Source organism: Equus asinus, chromosome 22 (genome assembly GCF_041296235.1).
Source record: "Equus asinus isolate D_3611 breed Donkey chromosome 22, EquAss-T2T_v2, whole genome shotgun sequence".
Classification (NCBI taxonomy): Eukaryota; Metazoa; Chordata; class Mammalia; order Perissodactyla; family Equidae; genus Equus; species Equus asinus.
Window position 1 is genome coordinate 55,272,909 of NC_091811.1, and position 19,118 is coordinate 55,292,026.

The 19,118-nt window shown below is 55.8% G+C and overlaps 1 protein-coding gene across 25 annotated transcripts in view; it reads right to left on the reverse strand.

Annotated features, from left to right (window-relative positions):
- Positions 1-1,119: 1,119 nt before the first annotated feature.
- Positions 1,120-19,118, reverse strand: part of SMUG1 (single-strand-selective monofunctional uracil-DNA glycosylase 1) — a 36,742-nt gene continuing 18,743 nt past the window's right edge. For 2 of the 25 annotated variants that reach the window (XR_011496903.1, XR_011496905.1), the window contains 6 exons: positions 17,103-17,277; positions 16,884-16,968; positions 6,791-7,063; positions 3,933-4,059; positions 2,498-3,826; positions 1,421-2,182 (listed from right to left, as the gene is read on the reverse strand). The gene's annotated coding sequence lies outside the window, so the exon portion shown is untranslated. Of the gene's footprint in view, positions 2,183-2,497; positions 3,827-3,932; positions 5,838-6,790; positions 7,064-11,573; positions 11,681-12,528; positions 14,203-16,883; positions 16,969-17,102; positions 17,278-19,118 lie in introns of those variants that run through there. The other 23 variants (XR_011496897.1, XR_011496898.1, XR_011496900.1 and 20 more) reach the window with 22 other exon arrangements.

Consider the following 19,118-nt stretch of genomic DNA (forward strand, 5'->3'; position numbering starts at 1 on the left):
TCCCCACCACTCAAATATACCATGCTCTTTCCCTCTGGGCAGACACTGGAGCATCTTTGGGGCCACAGCTACAGCAGGAAGGGCTGGGGCTAGACATTCGGAGGCCTTCCAAGCGTGAGGGAGGAGGAGTGCTGCAGAGTGCAGCAGGAGGCCGAGGAAGAGATGTGCGAGCCTACGCGCGGGACTTTGCCTCGCGCTGGGAGAGGCATCATTCATCCGCCCAGGGGTGGAGATGGGGCAGGGGGAGGGGAATGAAAAACACCCACAGCCCATTAACCTACTTTTGCAACTTCATTAAAACAGAGTCTCCGACATGTCGCCATAAATTGTCTTCTAAAGAAGAAGCCAGATCTAACATCCAGTTCTAGTGATGAAGCATCTGAGAAGAGACTGGAATCATGGGTGGAAGGGACACTGCGTACGGAGGGGCGGGCGCTGAGTGGCTTACAGGCTAGGCCAGTCTGGCTGCCTGTTGCAGGAACTCCTGGGTGGGCAGGCCACTGCGTGAGGGGCAAGGAGGGGATTTTCCATAATATCCTATAGTTGCTGCCCTGATCAAGAACCCTATAGCTTCCCGGAGTCCCTCATAACAAACCTAAAGGCTCCTCTCACTCTTTCAAAGGCTCCTTTAAGAAGCCCTGTTCTGCCTGGAAGCCCCCTTCTCCAAGGTGTGCGCTGAGCATTATGCTGACAGCTCTGAGTCCAGTGGACCCCAGCAGCCTCCAGACAGCCCGAGGCCTGCCCTGCCCTGGCCGAACAGGCAGCCTGGGCCCGTGGAAGGAGCACTGGCCCGGAGGTCAGGCAGCTGGCTCCCACTCGCCCCTGGCTGATCTGGATCCAGTCCTCACGTGGGGAGAGACTGAGGGCCCAGGCCCTGGAGAGGCACTGCCGGGGTTCAGATTCTGCCTTTGCCATCGAAGGACCTCAGCCAAGTTGTGTAACCTCTCTGTGCCTTAGTGATCTCATGGAATTAATGATACCTCATCAAGTTATTGAGTCTTAAAGAGGGATGACTTATGGAAAATGCATAGCCCCTAGGACGTGGCACATTCTAGGGGTCCATAAACATGGGCTGTGGTTGTCACTATTATGTACTTAGTTACCTAGTTTCATAGGCCTGAAAAGGACCTTGGAGTTCGTGGAATCTGATCATCTGGTTTTAAAGATGAAGAAACTGAGGCCCAGAGAGGGGTAGTGACTTGGGTCAGAATCAGAGCCCAGATTTCCTTTCACCCAATCCAAGGATGTTCCTCAGTTTCTTCGTTTGTGCAGTAAGGGATTAGAGTAGACCAGTGATTTCCTTCATCGTCCCTGCTACCATCAGCATCATCGCCTTAGAACCTCTTTTCAAACCATCGTCACTCAGAATTCTAATACATACAGGCGGACCAGCTTTGGAGAAAATACTGCAAGGGGGCTGGTCTGGAGCTGAGCAGCGCTCCCTCACTCTGTCCTAGCAGCAACCCCAGAGGCTGACCAGAGAAACCGGGGGTGTCACAGACCCCAGGCCAAGCCCCTGGCCGCTTCCACCACTGGCACTCCCGCAGGCTGGAGCCCCGGAAAGAGCGAGAACTCTCCAAAGCCCCACCGGGAGTGGAGGAAGGGCCTGCAGACGGGCTTTCTGGGGACAGGGTTGTTTCCACATCATTTCTGCCCAGAAAAGGGGAAGAGGGGGGGATGCAGGGAGGGGACCAGAGGGCCTCCATGCAGCACTAGCGGCCACCGCCTGCCCCCGTATCCACCACCCAGAATGCCTCCACCCTCTGCGCAGTCCGTGCTCTGAGCCGCCCGCACTTCCGCCATAGCTGCAGCCCAAGAAAACATGGCCATAAAACAGACATTTGCTTTAATTTTCACTTGAAGGGGCAATTTAGCACAGGCTGTTTGCAAGCTGTTGGAGTTCTTTATGAGGCTCTATCATGTTTTCCCAAAATGCTCCCCCCAAGCGGATTCCCGGGGTCAAAGTTCATACATAATTTTTTAGGGGGAAGAATGGTTGGAGAAAGCAGGAGAGATGGTGGAGAGTAGAGAATGTATATTTTTAAAAATCAGATCAAAAGTGGCTGGGAAACTACGAGCAAGAGAAAGCCAGGCCAGGACAGCCCCTGGTGAGAGGCAAGTGCTGTGTGACTTCGCCGAGCCCTCCTCCGTCTCTGGGCCTCCCGAAAGCAGAGGCCAGGTCCTGTTATAAAAAGGGAACATTGTGACTCAGCCCCAGCCTCTAGGGCCCTCTCACACTTACTATGACCCGGCTACTCCGACACTTGTATTCACAGCCACAGCCCTCTCACTGAGTCCCAACTAGCCTTCTCTGCTCTCAGCTCTCTCTAGCTCTCATACCCAGCAACTTCAGCCCCCCACAAACTGCTCCTTTCTCTGTCCTCAGTTTCCCCCTCTTGACCCCTCGACTTGTTTTCTAGGGTCCTTCTTCCCTAGGCAAAGTGCTAGACTTCACCAGGTCCTCCCAGCTGCTCCAAGGGGAAAGTCACCAACCCACCTCCTTCCAAAGCCGGGCTTGGTTCCTCTCCTTCCACTTTCCCACGGTCCGACGCCCCTTCCCTCCAGAGCCCTGGGCTAAGAGGCGTCAGTTGGAACAAACCTCCCACACTGTAAACAGAGCAGCCACTCCGCCGGAGTCTGGATGCACCATGGCCCTTGGAGATCAGAGTGGGAAGCAGGACCCTGGGGTACCCTCAGCTCCCTGCAAAGAAAGTTCCCTGCCTCTAAGATCTTGTGGAGGCTGAGGCAAAGGAATTTGGGGGTGCACTCTGCTGCCTGCTTCCACCCCTCTCCCAGGGGTGACGTGGGAAGCAAAGGGGAGCCAGGGGCCGGAATGTATAGGATGGGGCTCCCCTCACTCAAGCTCCCTTCCCCTCCCTCACATTTCTGAGGAATCTTCCAGGCTGCTACGGACAATTCCAGCCTCAGTATTCCCAGGGAAGGGTGATGAGGCAAGGGGGACATGTCTCGGGCTGGGAGAGATCCCAGAGGTCAGATGGGGGCAAGATGTCCTGGAGGCAGGGGAGCTGGGGATATGGGAACCAGAGTGGTGGGAAATCTCAGGACGCCTGCATAGCAGCGTTTGCACAGGAGACTCCACCCGAGGCGCTAACTGGAAGCTCACTGGGGAGTTCTGCAACCCAGACCCTCCCAGCAGGCCGCGGACCAGGGACCCCACCAAGGCCTGATGCCAAGCCCCTGGCTGACTAGAGGAGAGGTGAGTATGGGTTCTCCCGGGCAATAATCAAGGAGAGCAAAAACAGAACAGAGCCTGGACCAGGAGAAATGGGAAGGGAAGGGGACCCAGACACACAGCTCCCCAATAACTGAGTCCTATACGTACTGTGCGCATGAATTCAGCTTCCACCTACTTCCTCTCCTCTAATGCCCCAAAGGAGCCTGCAACACAGACCTATTTTTCATATGAATAAACCGAGAGCACAAGAAGAAAAAGTAGTCCAAGACCTCATGGATCTGTCTCGACCTGACATCAGTCTGCTTTCTCCTGGGTCAAGAACTCTTGAGTTTAATTTCTGTTGATCTAGTGACCGCCCCCAGCCTTCCTGCCCTCCATGTTGAAAGAGGCTATCTGTGGATCTACCTGAGCCTGTCTGTCTCCATCCTCATCCCCACAGAAACACAGAATCTTAGAGTAGTGAAGCCAAAACTCCTCACGATAGCATTGGGAAACTGATGCCCAGAGAAGGTGAGCTGCTTGCTCAGAGTCACACAGCCAGGAAGAGCCAGAGGAGGGACTTGATCCAATTCAGATGAATGCTCTTCCCCTGAGAACAGCCAGATTCTCAGCTATTCACACACACCGATGCTGTGTTGGCACAGGGAAAACAAAGATGAATAAATACCGGCCCCACCTTGAGAGACTCAGAAGTGGGGGGATAGGCCTTCCCATCCCAACCTGTAGAAAGACTTACACGTGTCGAGGTCCGAGCTAAGGAGGAAGTTGCTGTAAGCTGAGGCAGTCAAAAGGGCCTCCTGGAGGAGGCGGGCCTAACTCAGTAGAGATGTGAGGGGGAGCAGGCACATCCCCGGGTGACCCTGCTGGAAAGGAAATGTCAGTGCACACAATCTGTCTTCTTTAGGAAGACACTCCTGTGGGAGGATCACAGGAGACCAGGCTGGGAAGTCACATTGGGACCAGGTCAGAGAAGGCCTTGGATGCTAGGCTAGGGGGTCTGAGCCCCACCCCACGGGCACTGGGGACTCATGGAAGGTTTGCACCCAGGGTAGGAGGGGGACCTGTGCTAAAAGGTCTATTAGGAAATTTACCCTGGAAGCAGCTCCCAGGGCGGACTGTCTGGGAGAAAACCCGCGGTACCAAGCATGTCAGTGTGAGTCTCAGTGTGCTGTCTCTAGGGGGGGTGCATTTGTGCATGTGTGCACACATAAGTGTGATGCTAAGATCAGGAAAGCCTGGTTTCACAAAACCACCCTGGTCTGCTCCAGGGGCGGATGATGGATGGCCAGCTGCCCACCCCTTCTGTCTCCCTCTTATTACCAACCAGAATGGGCAGGAGCGTGGCCACCTCCCCCAGACAGTCTGCGGGCCTGCACCCCAGCAGGCACATGAAGACATTCTCCCAGAAGCAGAGATGCTCACCCGGGAGCAGAGTGGGCACCTCCTCACCTGACACTTCCCCCAAATCTCATGCCAGCAGTGACGGACACTCAGGCGTCATGAAACGGGGAGCGGGGCAAGGAGAGGGCTGACCACCCAGCAGCCCAGGAGCTCAGAAGGGCAGTGAGAGGCAGCTGGGAGGACAGGGTGACGCTGCTGGTGAAGACAGTTCAACCAACGGGGACCCATGTAAACTCAGAGAGGAGGGGAAAATGCCCTGGAGAGAGAGAAGTAGAGAGAGGGGAGCCACTCAGAAGAGGGGGCACTGGGGGCATTAGGAGCCCGCCTGCCCCTCGCCTTCCTGCTCACCACAGCTCTGCCCGAGGTGAGGGGAGACCTGCCTTACCTGGACTGCTGTCTCATTTTGTCCTCCTTTGGGACCCGGGGTGCCAAGGGGCTTAGGCCACCCCTCCCTGTCTTCCCTCAGCAGAGAAACCTCAAAGATGGGGGGACTGTGACTATGAATCCTGGTGGGGCTGTCATTACTGTGACCTCCAGTATCAATTAATAGTGATTAGCAATTATCACAGCCACTCCATCACACCCACCGACACAGGGAAAGGGGCCTGGTGGCCAGGAGTCCTGGGGCAATTCACCAGCTCTCTGCTCACTCCGCGCTGGTTTCCCTTCTTGAAACCCATGGAGAATCCTAACTTGGGGATTTATAGGACCTCGGAGTCAGAACAAATCTCGTAGAGGTCCATTCCCTCCATAGCCCCCATTTGCCCCCCTCCAGCCTGGGCACTCAGCCACCAGGCATCTACTGCGCTGGCGAATCATTGAGACGTGTGTCTGCCCCCTAAGACTCTGGGGCCCCTGTGGAGAAGCCTGGAGGATTCTGACATCTTAACGGTCCTGAGGTCTTCCGGTCCCTCCCCAAGCCAGCCCAGATGTAGAGCCTCCCATGCTGAGCTCTGACAACCTACTAGAACATCCAGTCCAGGTCCCCCAGCGCCACCCCTCCAAGAAGCCATTGCAAGTCCTCCCTCAGGTCCTGCTGCCCTAACTCCAGCCTACTTCTTCTGCGGCTGTCTGCTGTGAGCCTCCCACCGGGCAGGAAAGGGATGATCCGATTCGGCTTCGGAGAAGTCTTCCAAACCTCTGCCTCCGCACTGCTGTCTTTTGCTCAAGTGTATCTCGTCCCTGCTGCCAGGAAGCTCTCCTCCACATTTAACCTGAATCTCACGCCCAGTGGGAAGGACTTGGAGAAAGGTCATTTATTCAAGGTCCTATCCAGCTCCCCAGGCCCCTGATGTAGTAGCTGTGATGTGCTTCCGTTCCCTCTACCAGCCTTCCAGAAGCGCTCCCCCCATCTACACCCCAGGCCGGTGCCCCCGCATCCCCATCACCCCAGAGGAGTCCAAGGAATGCCTTCCTCTAGGCCTGGCCCCAGCTCAGGATGCCAGCCTCAGCCCCCGTGGAGCAAGGCCGGAGCCATCGTCCAGCCCAGCCCCCAGCCCCGGCTGGAGAAGGAGGTAATTAGGATCTGTGCAGTCCCTGTCCCCCAACAGGTACAGCTGAGCCGCCGCATCCATCATCAGGGGCAGTTGTCAGAGAGGGAGAGGGTCACGTGACTCAGCCGGACCAACAGGAGGGCGGGGGGAGGCCGTGGGGTTGGGCATTGGCTGGTCTGCAGCCGGGGAGAGTCGGAGAGGGCTGGAGGGGATAACCTGAGAAGGACCTTGTAGACACTTTAGCCCTGTCTCTGCTCCTCCCTAGACACCCTCCACCTTCCCCTAGTTCCCAGCCCGCAGCCCTACCAGCCACCCTGGCTGTGGCATTTTCTCTCCCCCTTCAATGCCACTTATCTAGGGTACAAGGGCTCCTCTTACTCATTTTTTTTTTTTTTAAAGAATATGGCCTCTTGTGTGCTTAATGGGTCTGAATAAGTGTGTGGGGCTGAGGGAGTCATTTTCCAGCCTGAATAGGGACTGGTGACTCCATGAGAAACACTGTGGTCAGGGTTGATGGGAGAAAGGAGAGGAGGGAGGGAGGGGCTCTGTTTGGAGAGAGGAAGTGTCGGTGCAGGTGCATTTTTCTCTAATTGCCTGTGCTGGTGCCAGGGCGTGAGTGTGAAGGAGCATGTGCTGGCAGTGCGTGCACGGCACAGAGTGTGGGTGCAGCCTGGGACGTGTTTTGCATACTCACACTGACCTGCGTACGTTACCAGGAGCTGCAGAGCACTTGGGCAGGGACGGCGTGTTGACCTTGACCTTCTTTCTGTGCTTGTGCACAGGCTGATGTTCACACACGTACACGTATAGTTGGGTCTGTCCCAGCACACTGACACAATGGGCTTTCACCTTGCCTGTTTCCGACCCAAGGGCAGGAACCACCGCAACTTCCTGCACCCAGGACTCCTCAGCACATCTCCCAGCTGAGTGGGCAGGGATCCCACACCCCCAAAGCCACAGGTCAGGGTGGCAGCTGGCAGGAGAGAAGAGAGGGAAATGAGAGGAGGAGCTGTTTCTCCAACACCTGTGAAGGTTCTTCGTTATATATGCAAATGTCCTCATCAGAGATGCAGAGCTAATAGCTGCAGCCGGTTGTGTGTGGAAGTGCTGAGCAGAAGGAGACGGGGCTGGGGGAGAGGGAGGAGGCAGGACCACTGCCCTCTGGCTGAGCACTGCCAGGGCTCTTATTCCCCAAGACTGGTCCTGGGCTGTCCTGGGGGTGGTGTGGAGCCCATGGTAGGGCGAAGGGCAGGCACAGCAGAATCAGCAGGCCACAGCTCTGACTCTTGGCTTTGACTGGGCAGGTAGGCCAGAGCAGCCCCCCACCCCAACCTGGGTCAGGCCTTGCCAGCAGGGTCCTTTGAGGCGGGTTGCAGCCAAGCACACACTCCCCTGCTCCCCAACCTCTCCATCCACCAACCCCAAAAGTCAGAGTCCCTCTGGATCTTGGAGCAGATGACCCTGGCGTCTGCTCCATAGGATGCTAGGAGCCTCCCCACTCCCACTGGCCCAGCCTGACCCAGAGACAGACTTACACACAGCCTGCTTCCTAGGCCTCGCTTCTTCCTCCTTCACCTCTGCCATGGAACCCAGGAAAAACAGTCTCGCAGTCTTTTTCGGTCAACCCATCCATAGAGGAATAGAGCCTGATTCCAGTCGCTGCTGCCTCTTAGCCCCACTGGACGTCCATTTATAGGCCAGCCATTCCTTGGGGCCGGCTGCCTTATGCTTTTTCAACCTCACTGCCACCAACATGGCACCAGAGACAAACACAAACACACACACACAGACAAGTCACATACGCCGTCGGATGCAGGCAAACACTCCCTCGTCACAGGGGCACGCGGTCCCGTGTGTATTAACTTGCCCTGAGACACACACCCACACTTAAACAGTCCTGCCAGCCTCTGCTGTCCTCGAGCACACACGTCACCCCATTTTTGGGACAGAGTCCACAGAGACCTCCCCTGTCCTAGCCCCCACCTCCCCTTTCTTCTCTTCTCCCTCCCCCTCCCACCCTCCTCCCTGGGCACCCGTTTGCCAGGGTTATTTATAGAAGCAAGCGATAAATTCAGTGTGTTTCTCGGCGCGCAAAGCTATAAATAATGGCACAGATCATTAAACCCCGAGAGCAGGCCCAGCCGCCCCGCAAACAAGATGAAGTACAAACCACCACGTGAGAGGGAGAGAGGGAGGCACAAGGCAGAGCCCCGGACCCGGGGCCAGGGGCCCAGCCTGCACCTCGCAGCCTGGTCCCAGTGAACTTGGGCCTCCCCAGGGCCTGCCTGGGCACCGGGGAAGGCGAGAGAGCAGAGCGGGGCCCCGGCTTACAGGCTGGTGAACAGCCCCTCACCCGATTTCCACACCCTGCCCCCCGCACCCTTTCCCATCTGCCCACCCTCTGCTGCTTGCTCCCTGTCCCTCACTGTTCTTTCATCTTTCCTATATTTTCTTCTTCCAAATTTCTCCTCTTTTCCACCTCCCTCCATCTCTCCATTCTCCTCCCTCTCTCCTTTACCTTCTGCCCTTCCCCTCTCCCTCTCCAGCCAACTGCTCTCCGCCCACCCTTCCTTCCCCCCACTCTGAATCCCCAGGCCCCAGGAGGGGCCCTGATCCCACCAAGGAGCCCTCAGAGGCAGAAAGTCCCCCGTCAGCAGAATGCGGGAGCCGGCTGCTGATTCAGTGTCTGTAATCTCCCAGGCGGAGGCGGCCGTGGCGGGTGTAGGGCGGGGGACGGGGAAGATGGATGAGGAGTGTGCACGAAATGTACGGACACCGGGGACAGGCTCCAGGCTGAGCAAGGTTCCGAGGAGTGGAACTAGAGCCCGGAGCTTCAGCCCAACCCCACCGCGCTGACTGGTCAGCAGAGCGAGAGAAGAGCCTTTTGGGGACAAAGAGACAGAGAGACAGGACCAGGGGAAAGAATAAGGTGAACAGGGGAAAGTGGCTGAGGGGAAGAGGTAGGGCAGCAGAGAGAAGATGCTGGAGGGATCAGAGGAAGGATGGCAGAAGGGAGCCAGGAAGACAAGGGGCACTGACAGAGGATGACCCTACCCACACTGGTCCCCCGAGCCAGCGTAGACCCCAAGCCACCATGTTGTGCTCCTGAGTCTGGACCACAGAGTGGAAGGTTTTGGAGTCCAGGCCACGGCTACAACAACCCTCCCTCCTTCACTTTTAGGAAGTAACTCTAATCTTTGGGGTTCAACCAAGCCAACTCTGGCCTGCTTTCTGGAGGTTTCCCTCAGCCCCTACTCGGGGTCACCTACATTCTGGGGTCTTTCACCCCTTCCTGCTGGGAAGTTCTTACCACCTCTTGCTTCAGTCTGATCCTCTCTCGGAGGGCAGAACTTATGTCCATTATGTGCTGTACAGGGCCCCAGAAAACCAAGCAATGCTCCACTCTTTGAAGCATAATCAAACCCAGGGGTGGCAGTCAGCACTCTCCTTCTCCAGCGACGCCAGGCAAATAGACTTCAGATGGGGCAGCGGGATAGGACTCAACATCACCCAGAACCTGCTGGTGCTGAGGGTTCGTAGACGCCAGGAGGGGGCAGGCAGCTAAATCCTCTGAAAGTTGAGGGAGGACCCGGTGGGCCTGAACGAGGCGCAGCCTGGCCCCGTGGCCAGGGGTGGACAAGAAAGCCGTGGAGCCTTCCCTGGCTGCCCCTGCCCTCCACAGCCCATGGCCAAAGCGGCCATCTGCTCCCGCTCGCACCCCTGTCGGCCACTTTGATGCAGAGCTCAGTTATTTGCCCCAGGATTTATAGTAGGAGCCGGGACAGCAGCTAAATCCCCCAGCCACAGAGGTAAATCAGCCGCCGCGATGGGCCGGAACGCGGGAGCTGTCGGGCTGGAGGCGGCACAGCAGGGCTGGAGAGGAAAACACTTGTCCCTGCTCCCTGGGGGTGGCAGCCAATAAATCCCCTCAGGCACCGATTAGGGCTGGCAGCCTGACCAGACCTCGAGAGCTGTCAGTGCTGGTGGCAGAGATGACACCACAGCGGGCAGTGCCCACAGAAACAAGCTGCAGCAAAGGGATGGGATGGCCCACGAGGACTTCTCAAAGCAGGTGGGCTAGTAATGATGGTTGGGAGACCCCAACCTGTGGTCCCAGGAGCCAGATGAAGCAGCGTCACCGTTAGGAGGGCAGGTTCTCTAGACCCACAAGGCCCGGGCTCAAATCCTGGCTCTGCCACTTATTAACTGTGCGACTGTGGGCAAGTTACTCCCCCGTGCCTCTACTTCTTCATCTGTAAAATGGCGATGAGAACACTAGCTAGTTCGCACAGTTATTGTGATGGTTACAGGAGATGGTGTGCATGAATTGCTTAGGTCAGGGCCTGGCAGTGTGCCCTTAGTGGCACTGTCATACAGAATAAGCTTATGAGGCTGTGTTAGATCTGTGTACAGAGAAAGGAGAAGGCACCAAGTGATCTGGGAGGGCTCTGGGGGCGCCAAGGTCATGTATAAAGAAAGAGGGCTCTCTTAACCTCACTGGGAGAGGAGGTGGGGACAGTCTCCCAGGGCCAGTGTTGATTCCTTAGTCAGACAGGCTAAGTGTCTGCATCCACGTCCCAACAGTCACTCACTGTGACCTTCTCAGGTTAACTTCTCTACGCCTACTGTCCTCATCTGCAGAATGGGGACGATAATACTCTGACCTCACAGGGCTGCTGAGAGGATTACAGGAGATCATATGTCAATGCAGTGTTAGTGGAGCCTTCTCCATAGTAAGTGCTCATTAAATTTTAGTCTCGTTATTACTAGTATTTCATCGAGCAAACAAGGGCTATGCAGTGGACCCTAAATCCAAGCAGAGAAGCTGACAGGGGAGTGCTCTTGCTGAGGGCCAGAGAAAGGGAGGGAGCAGGAGAGTGAAGTTGTGGGAGAGGAGCACAGGGGTCAACAAGGAGAAAAGGAGCCAGAAAATGGAGGAGGAAGATAGAAGCTGGCAGGTAGAGAAAAGATGGGAGACGGAGAGCCAGAAAGAGAGGAAAGAGAATGGCACAGGGATGAGGCAAAGGGAGCACTGCGGGGAGATGGAGGAGACCCCCCCCAAAGGCAGAGGAATGGGTGGCAGAGTGGGGGACACGACAGGAGATGGGGAGGAAAAATGAACAGAGCCTCAGAGCAGGAGTCAGGGAAGTAGCGGGGAGGGGGAGCGGGGGGCTGTGGGGAGGAGTGAGGGGCAATGAAAACGAGGCGAAGTGGCTAGGCGAAGTGGCTAGACCAGAACCACCAACCACCAGCTGAGAGACAAAGGAGGAAGAGGCTCCCTGGAAAGACAGCCAGGGCTGGGGCAGCTCCTCACACAAACGATTCCAGACAGGCACTGCTGGCGCCCCCTCCCAGGCTTTCATTTTCAGCACAGCTTCCCCTGGCCCCGCTCCTGCACCCCTCCTGCCAGTCTCTACCTTCTCAGCACTGCGGCCCAGGGCAGACTAGGCAGCGGGAACGTGAGGGGCTTGGACTCTGCTCACCCGGCAGTGAGAAACTGTCCCCAAAGCAGAACAGAACCCAGGGGTCCACGCCTCCTTCTGGCAGCTGCCCCTTCATCAGCACGAAGACAGGACAGTGGCTGAAAGCACTGGAAGAGTGGAATAATAAATAGCAGCTAAAACATTCGCATTCTGAGTCTCATGACAACCCTGTGATGTAGGCAATATTACCCCCATTTATTATTATCACTACCATCAAGCAATTATATATAATGCTTACTACCTGCTAAGCACTTCACACGTGTTAACACTCTTACTCCTGACAGCAACCCTATTATCCCCATTTTACAGATGACAAGCTGAGGCCTACATCCTATGCCCCTCCCCCTTCGCCTCTTCTCTGCTCTCTCATCTTTGCTTGACCCGCTTTCTAGTCTCTCATCTTCATCGTCGCTTGGCCCCTTAATTCTCCTCTTCCAGTTATGCCGCCCACCAAACTCCCAACTGGCTTTTGTTCGCCCTCCAGGCACTGCCCACGTGACCAGCAGCACCTGGTGTGACTACAAGTGATGGGCAGCCCCTTCATGTGGGGGCCACTGGCCGGTGGCAACCGAAAAGGCATCATCCAGGGGCTGAAGTGAAACATGACAGTATCTCCAGAGATGCTGTTTTTCCCCTACTTTCCTCCCTAAAAGATCTGAGATGATGTACCACATCAGGCACAGACAGAGTGAGAACAGCTAAGTGGAGGTGAGCAAGTGTGCCTGGAAAGGAAACCTAAGAATGCATAGTTACTGCGGGAGAACCCCAAACCCCACCCTCAGCTTCCTAACACTGAAAAATAAACGAAACCGGATCTGGTTAACACTCAGCATTAACCAGAGTTAATACATGAAACTCTCTCATGTGTTAAGAGAGCTAATACATGAGGAGCTAAAAAAGCTTCCCACTCACACCAGTTCCTTCCTTGGTTATCAACCGTGTACTGAGTACCTACCATGTGCCACGTATCAAAGACGTAAGCAACTCCAAGGACACAGACTTTTCCCTTCACCCCACGAGTTCGAGGAGATCTGCCTGAGATGTGCTGGGCACGTTTGCTGTAGAAGAACTGAAGGGCCCTGGGCTGAAAGAGCTTAAGAGCGGTGAGGATGTAAAAGTCGGAGGCCATGGGCCCAGGGAGAGGAAAGGCCCACACAAAGTCGCCCCAGAGCTGAGAAAGGGAGGCTGTGGCGTGTCAGGGTTAGCCCTCGGACCAGACCGGTTTCCTGCCCCCAAGCCCTGTCAGCCCCGGTTCCACTCCAGAATGGCCTATTTGGGACAAAGTCCCTGCTTGCCCATCCATCTATCCACCTTCCAGGCAAGGCTGGTGATGGTTGCTCCTTGCCCATCCATCTATCCACCTTCCAGGCAAAGCTGGTGACGACTGCTCCTGGCTGCTTCCGCTCGTTAGCACATCAGCATGGGGATCATCAGGAACCAAAATAAATCAGATGAAAATAACATCCCACACTTCCCCACAGAAAAAGAACCTGCCCTCTCTGTTGACACGATTTCCAGCCCACAAGAGGAGTGAGAACAAGGAAGAGCGACAGAGGACAGGGACATACAGGAAGGACGGACGTGGATCCTGGTCAGGGAAAAATCTCAGATTTGAAGGGGGACTCCCTCTCACAATCACAAAAATGCTACCCCTTCCTCAGCAGCTAGCAAAAAAGGGTCTACACCCATGTATGCCTGTGTGTGAAATACGTACGTATTAAACTTAAAAGTGGTTCTCAGGAAGGCTGACGCCTGGCCTGGCCAGCACTGGAGGCATCTCAGCAGGACAGCCTCCGAGCACACGGCACTGGTGAAAGGCCCAGGGGCACCCACCCCAAGGTCTTGAAACGCTTTGACGGGGGTTAGAGTGGTTGGTGGGACTGGGGACTGAAATACAATCCTGGGCAGGTAGGTGGGGCCAAGCGTTCACCAGCATGGACCGGTCACGCTCCTACCTGCTCACCTACCAGGAAAAACTGACCTTATTTCTTCCCTCCCTCTCCCTTTCCTCAAGCGGTTTACTTCATCAGGGCCCCTGGGTGAAAGAATCTGAGTGAAGGCAGAAGTTCATAAAACTTCCCACATAACAAAATCAGCTCTATCCCACACTGGGGGAAAGCACCCCTCCCAGCTCCTCCCAAACCCAGGCACCACCCTCTGACTGTCAAAGCCTGACCAGGCCTCCAGTGAGTACAGACAGACTGACGCAACAACTCAGAAGGGTCCCTTCCCCATAGGTCAGCTAAACCGCTAGATGGCAAAGCGTTTCCTGGAAGCACCTCTTCCAAATACCCACATTTCCTCATGGACCTCCCGTCTATGGCTCCTTAACGCACGGAGAATACACTCCTTCCTCCATCACTCCCCCTCACCCCGGCCTCTGGTCCCCTTATGGTTCAAGGAGCGTGCCCTGAGCCATCCTGCTTCCAGCCCACTCTTCCTGGAACGCCCTCTCCACGAGCTCTCGGGGCTCCCATAGGCTATTCGAAGCTCTCTCCATCCTCCAAGGCCCAGTTCAAATGCCGACACCTGTTCCACTCAGGCCAGTCATCTCTCTCCCCGCTGGACGGGCCTCCTGGCCCTTGTTCACCTACGTGCCTGGTGCTGAGAGGCGGTCTGGGTCATGTTCCTGGAATTGAAGGAAAATTCCAAACTTGTTCTCTGCCAAGCTTTTCTCGTGTGACTTACAGGATTCCCAGAAGGAGGCCAATCAGGAACACTGAGGTGGCAGACGTCTCCAGAGCCCCACTCGCCCGAGTCAGAGGGGGCGCCTGGAGGAGCAGGGGCCGCTGCAGTAAATGCCGCAGGTCCTCTAGGCTTCCTGAGACCCTGGCTCAGTACTTCTGAGGGGCTCTGGGGGACGCTAAGCCAGTGGAGGTGGGCTTCCTCTCTTCCTCTGAGAGGCTCCTCTCTCTCTCACTATCTCTTAGTCTCTCCCAGTCTTCATCATTCTCTTTTTCAATTTTAGGCTGGGGTTCCTTCTGCCTGCAAGACACCTCCCCTTAAAGCCTTGCTACACAAAATGGCATCTGAGAACCAGCAGCATCCGCACCCCTGAAACGCACAGTCTCTCAGGCCCCAGCCCAGACCTAGTCGATCCAACGCTCCAGTCTACAGGATCCCCAGGTGGCTCGTGTACACATTCAAGTCAGAAAGTACTGGCTTAAAGAACCAGAAAGGCCAGGCCAGGCCAGGGGCCCCACAGGGAAGCTGAACGCCTAAGACATCCATTCATTTAAACTTTCAGTAAATATTTAATAAGCACCTACTGGTGCAAAGAGCTGTGCTGGGCACTAGGGACAGAACGGTGCTGACTCAGCCGGGATGCCCAGGCTGGAGAGGATGGGAGCAATGTTCCCCAGCAGGTTGCCCCAGCCCAGCCCCGCCCCAGAGGGGCAGGCAGGCTTGGGTCAGAAACAGGGGGAACATTCGACTGGAGAATCTCTCAAGACCCTGAGGCTGGTGAGGGAGCCCTCTCAGGCCCCAATTCAAAGACAAGAGGCAGTCAGTGAGACAGAAGGGAAGGAGCACCGAGAACAAGGGAGAATGCCGAACAGGAAGAAACGAGAAGACGGAAATGAGGAAAAGTGGGTCCGACACAGATGCCCTGAATGCTCCCCGCCACTTCCCAGACACTCAGTCTTACTTCTTGACCTCCCTGTTGAGTACTCCCCTCCAGGACAGCACAATGTCGCCCGGGCAGATGGCTTCCCACAACAGGGGTCTTCCCACAACACCCCCATGAAGGCAGGACAGCCACAGCCCCTCCAGCACCCTCCAGCCTAGGGGCTGAGAGGGGAGAAAATAGGTCACCACTGAGGGAAAGGGGGCCAGCGCAGGGGCTCTGGGATGGAGGACATACAAATAGCAAGAAGCACAGATTCAGGAGACGGTGTAGGGGCTTCAGGTGGAAGTGACTGCTGTGTGAAAAACGGATGGTAGGGGACAAGCAGGGGAGACTCGTCCGGGGGCTGCTGTGGTCAGCAGCGCAGGCGGGAGAAACGGTGCCTTGGCTACGACTGTATAAGGGGGCATTGTGAGATGTGGTCAGGTTCAGCATATAGTCAGGTACTCAGTAAACATTTGTTTCTTATTGAGAAGTGATCCAAAAGGCACTGTGGTGGGGGTGGGGGTGGGGGTGGGGGTGGGGGGCATAAAGGGCACTCAGCTGGGGCCAGCCTGGTGGCACAGCAGTTAAGTTCACACGTTCTGCTTCAGCTGCCCAGGGTTCACTGGTTTGGATCCCGGGTGCAGACCTACGCACCACTTATCTAAGCCATGCTGTGGTAGGCATCCCACATATAAAGTTGAGGAAGATGGGCGCAGATGTTAGCTCAGGGCCAATCTTCCTCAGCAAAAAAAGAGGAGGGTTGGCGGTGGATGTTAGCTCAGGACTAATGTTCCTCAAAAAAAAAAAAAGAGCACTCAACTATGTCTTAGGATCCCTGGCCACCTTCTGGTAGAGGGACCTTGGGCAAGTCACTGTGTCTCAGGGCCTCAGTTTCCCTACTGGCAAAGCAGTAAAGGTAAACCAAGATCTTCAGGCCCTTTCTCGGCACAATTCTCTTTCCCCAGCTCTAATACCAGAATGCAGAGTTTCAGGAGCCCCTGAAGGTCTTTGAGCAAGGATGGCACAAGGTGGTCAGCTTGGCTGGTATGCAGAGTTTGGAGGAGAATGAAGCAGAGGCCTAGTGAGTGGGTTGGGGCCATCTAGATACTGCCCAATGAGGGTGTGCTCACCTGGGTGGCTGAGAACAAAAAAGAATGATCAAGCCAAGAGCCCCCAATACCCCATCCCCAAATCTTCCTCACTGTGATGTCTCAGCATTTTGGGGTTTGTTTTTTTTTTGCAACTCCACAACTTCTAAATATTGAAATGCCTGGACTCGGACATTGGATGTCCTTTATTTTCTATCTGTGTTCATTCCTTAGGCGATCTCATCCAGTGTCACTGATGACTCCCAAATTTCCACCTCCAGCCTGGACTTCACCGCTAAACTCCAGACCCATGTGTCCATCTGCCTACTAGACACCCCTACCTGGATGCTCATCAGGCTTCTCAAACCTAACACGTCCCAAACTGACTCTCCCCAAAGTCACTCCTCCTGCAGGACTCCCCAAATCGCTTCATGACGACTCCATGGTTCTGGTCACTCAGCACCGTGGTCTCAGCCTGACTCCACTCATTCTCACCCTCCATCTGCCCATCAGCAAATCCCTTGGTTCTCTCTGCAAAGTATGTCCAGAACTGGACCACTCGTCACCACCTCGACGGCCGCCTCCCTGACCCGGGCCACCATCTTCTCTTACCTGCCACTGCTATAGGCTCCTAACTGGTCTCCCCACTTCTGGCCTGGTTTTCTCAATCTATTCTCAACGTGGCAGTAAGAATTTTCTGTAAAAATACAAGGCAGATCGAGTCACTCCCCTGCTCCAGTGACTTCCCGTCTTCCTCGGAGTGAAAGCTGAAGCCTCCCTGTGACTTATTGTCCCTACATGGTCTGCTTCCCATCACCCCTTAGACCTCACCACTTATTCTCTCTGCTCCAGCCACATCAGCCTCATTGCTGTTCCTCCAACACGGCAGACATGCCCACATCAGGGCCTTTGCCCCGGCTGTTCTCTTTGTCGGGAATGCTCTTCCCCAGAAATCTGCATGGGCACGTAGCATCTGGTAAATGGCAGGCTCCATATGTTGAGGGGCCTGAGCAGGGATGAGAAAGGGAGGGAAGAGGAAGAGGAGACAATGGAGTTTGGTCCTGCGCAAGAAACAAAAAGGCTCATCTTGCTTTCTCTGTCTTCCTCCTTATGGGTGACTTGCCCCACCCTGGTTCCTCAGGAAGGACCCCATTCTCCACCTGACCCTCAGAAGAGCCTCAAGCTCTGACGGCATCACATCCCTCTGGGACTCTCCTGGACCTCCTGCAAAGGAAACGGCTCACTCCCCTGGCACTGAGTGTGGCGGTCCTCTCTGCTCTGCTCCTGAAGGATGCGGAGAGGGATGGGTCTCCGCCAGCCACTCACTGAGGACACACTTATTTCCACCATCGTCCAGTTGTGAGTACATAGTAAGTCCACCACTGCTCTCCCTCTTCTTAACCCACGCTTCCTCTCCTTCCTCTGCCCCTCCTGACTGCTCCCAGTCATCAGGCCCCGTTTACACACACTAGCAGTCAGGCTGAGGCGGGAATGCTGGAGCCCGGAGGCCCCAACAGCCCAGCCACAGGCCTCTGAGCCTTGGGGAAAAGGCCAGGAGATCTGAGGGGAAGAGTTTGGGGTGGGAGGATGCAAAGGGCAGAAAGACAAGGAAACTGAAGCAAAGAGAAACAGAGGCTCTGATGAGATGGCGATGATGGCACCAGCCAGCAAAAGGGGTCACAGTCAGAGGCAGAAACGGGAGAGAAGCAAAAGCTGACAGATGGCAAGAGCCGGAGACAGGAGGTGCAAGAGAGTCAGACACCTAGAGAGAGAGAGAGAGACAGAGAAAGCCCAAAGAAAGACAGAGAGACGGAGGAGCAGCCAGCCAGAGAGGGAGGGAAGCAGAGGCTACCCAAAGAGATGGAGAGACAGAGACAGAGACGCAGAGGGAGAGACACGCGCAGGGACAGACCAGAAAGTGCAAAGAAGGCGAGGGAGAGCAGAGCGGAGGCGGCGCGGGGCGCGGGGCGCGGGGCGCGGGGCGGGCGCGGCGGAGCGGGCGCGGGCGCCGGGAGCCGGCTCGTAAAAGCCGCGCCGAGCGGGGAAATTGCCGCCAGAATCGCTGAGCTCCACAAAACGCCGCCCGCGCGGCCGCCGCCGCGCCCGCTCCAATCTCCAGCCTCATCGCCGCGCGGGCTGGTTATGCATTTAAATGTTATTTAATTGGATTGCGGAGGAGCTGGGGGCCAGAGCGGCCCCCCGCCCCCGCCCCGCACGCTCCGCACGCCCGGGCTGCTCGCCGCCTCCGCAAATCTGTTTTCCAAGTCACAGATTGCAGCGCACCCCCTCCCAACACGCTCCCCCCACCCCGACGGCTCCCCTTCGTGTCGGGGCTCCTTCTTCTGTTCCCCGCTCCCAGACGGAGCCAGAGGACACTCAGAAAGACACAAGTCCCCTGAAGATGTATGAAAACGCAGAGGCTACATGAAAATACTACAGACACACAAACACAAAACAGCAGCAAAAATGGGTCACCCTAAATTACACGTGTCCATCTGAAAGATTTAAAAAATGAAGAGACAAAAGATACCCATGGATCACAAAAATAACCAAATGCATGTGATACACTGGAGAGCCACACTCCAGCGGGAACATGGCCTTCCCCATTGAATGGTTCTTACAGAGCGACGCTACCACACATGGGAACAAGATCATGCTAATTCAGTGACCTCATGGGTGACACAGAGACCTTCCTCAAAGCCAGGTAAGGAGCAGAACTACATTCACTCTCACACTCAGAGCAAAGCCATCACACTCCGATGGCGCAGCTGTGTGCCTTTCCAGAGTTTGAGGGCAAACCCTTCCTTCAAAGACACCTTGTTCCTCTCCCCATCCACAGCAGAAAGT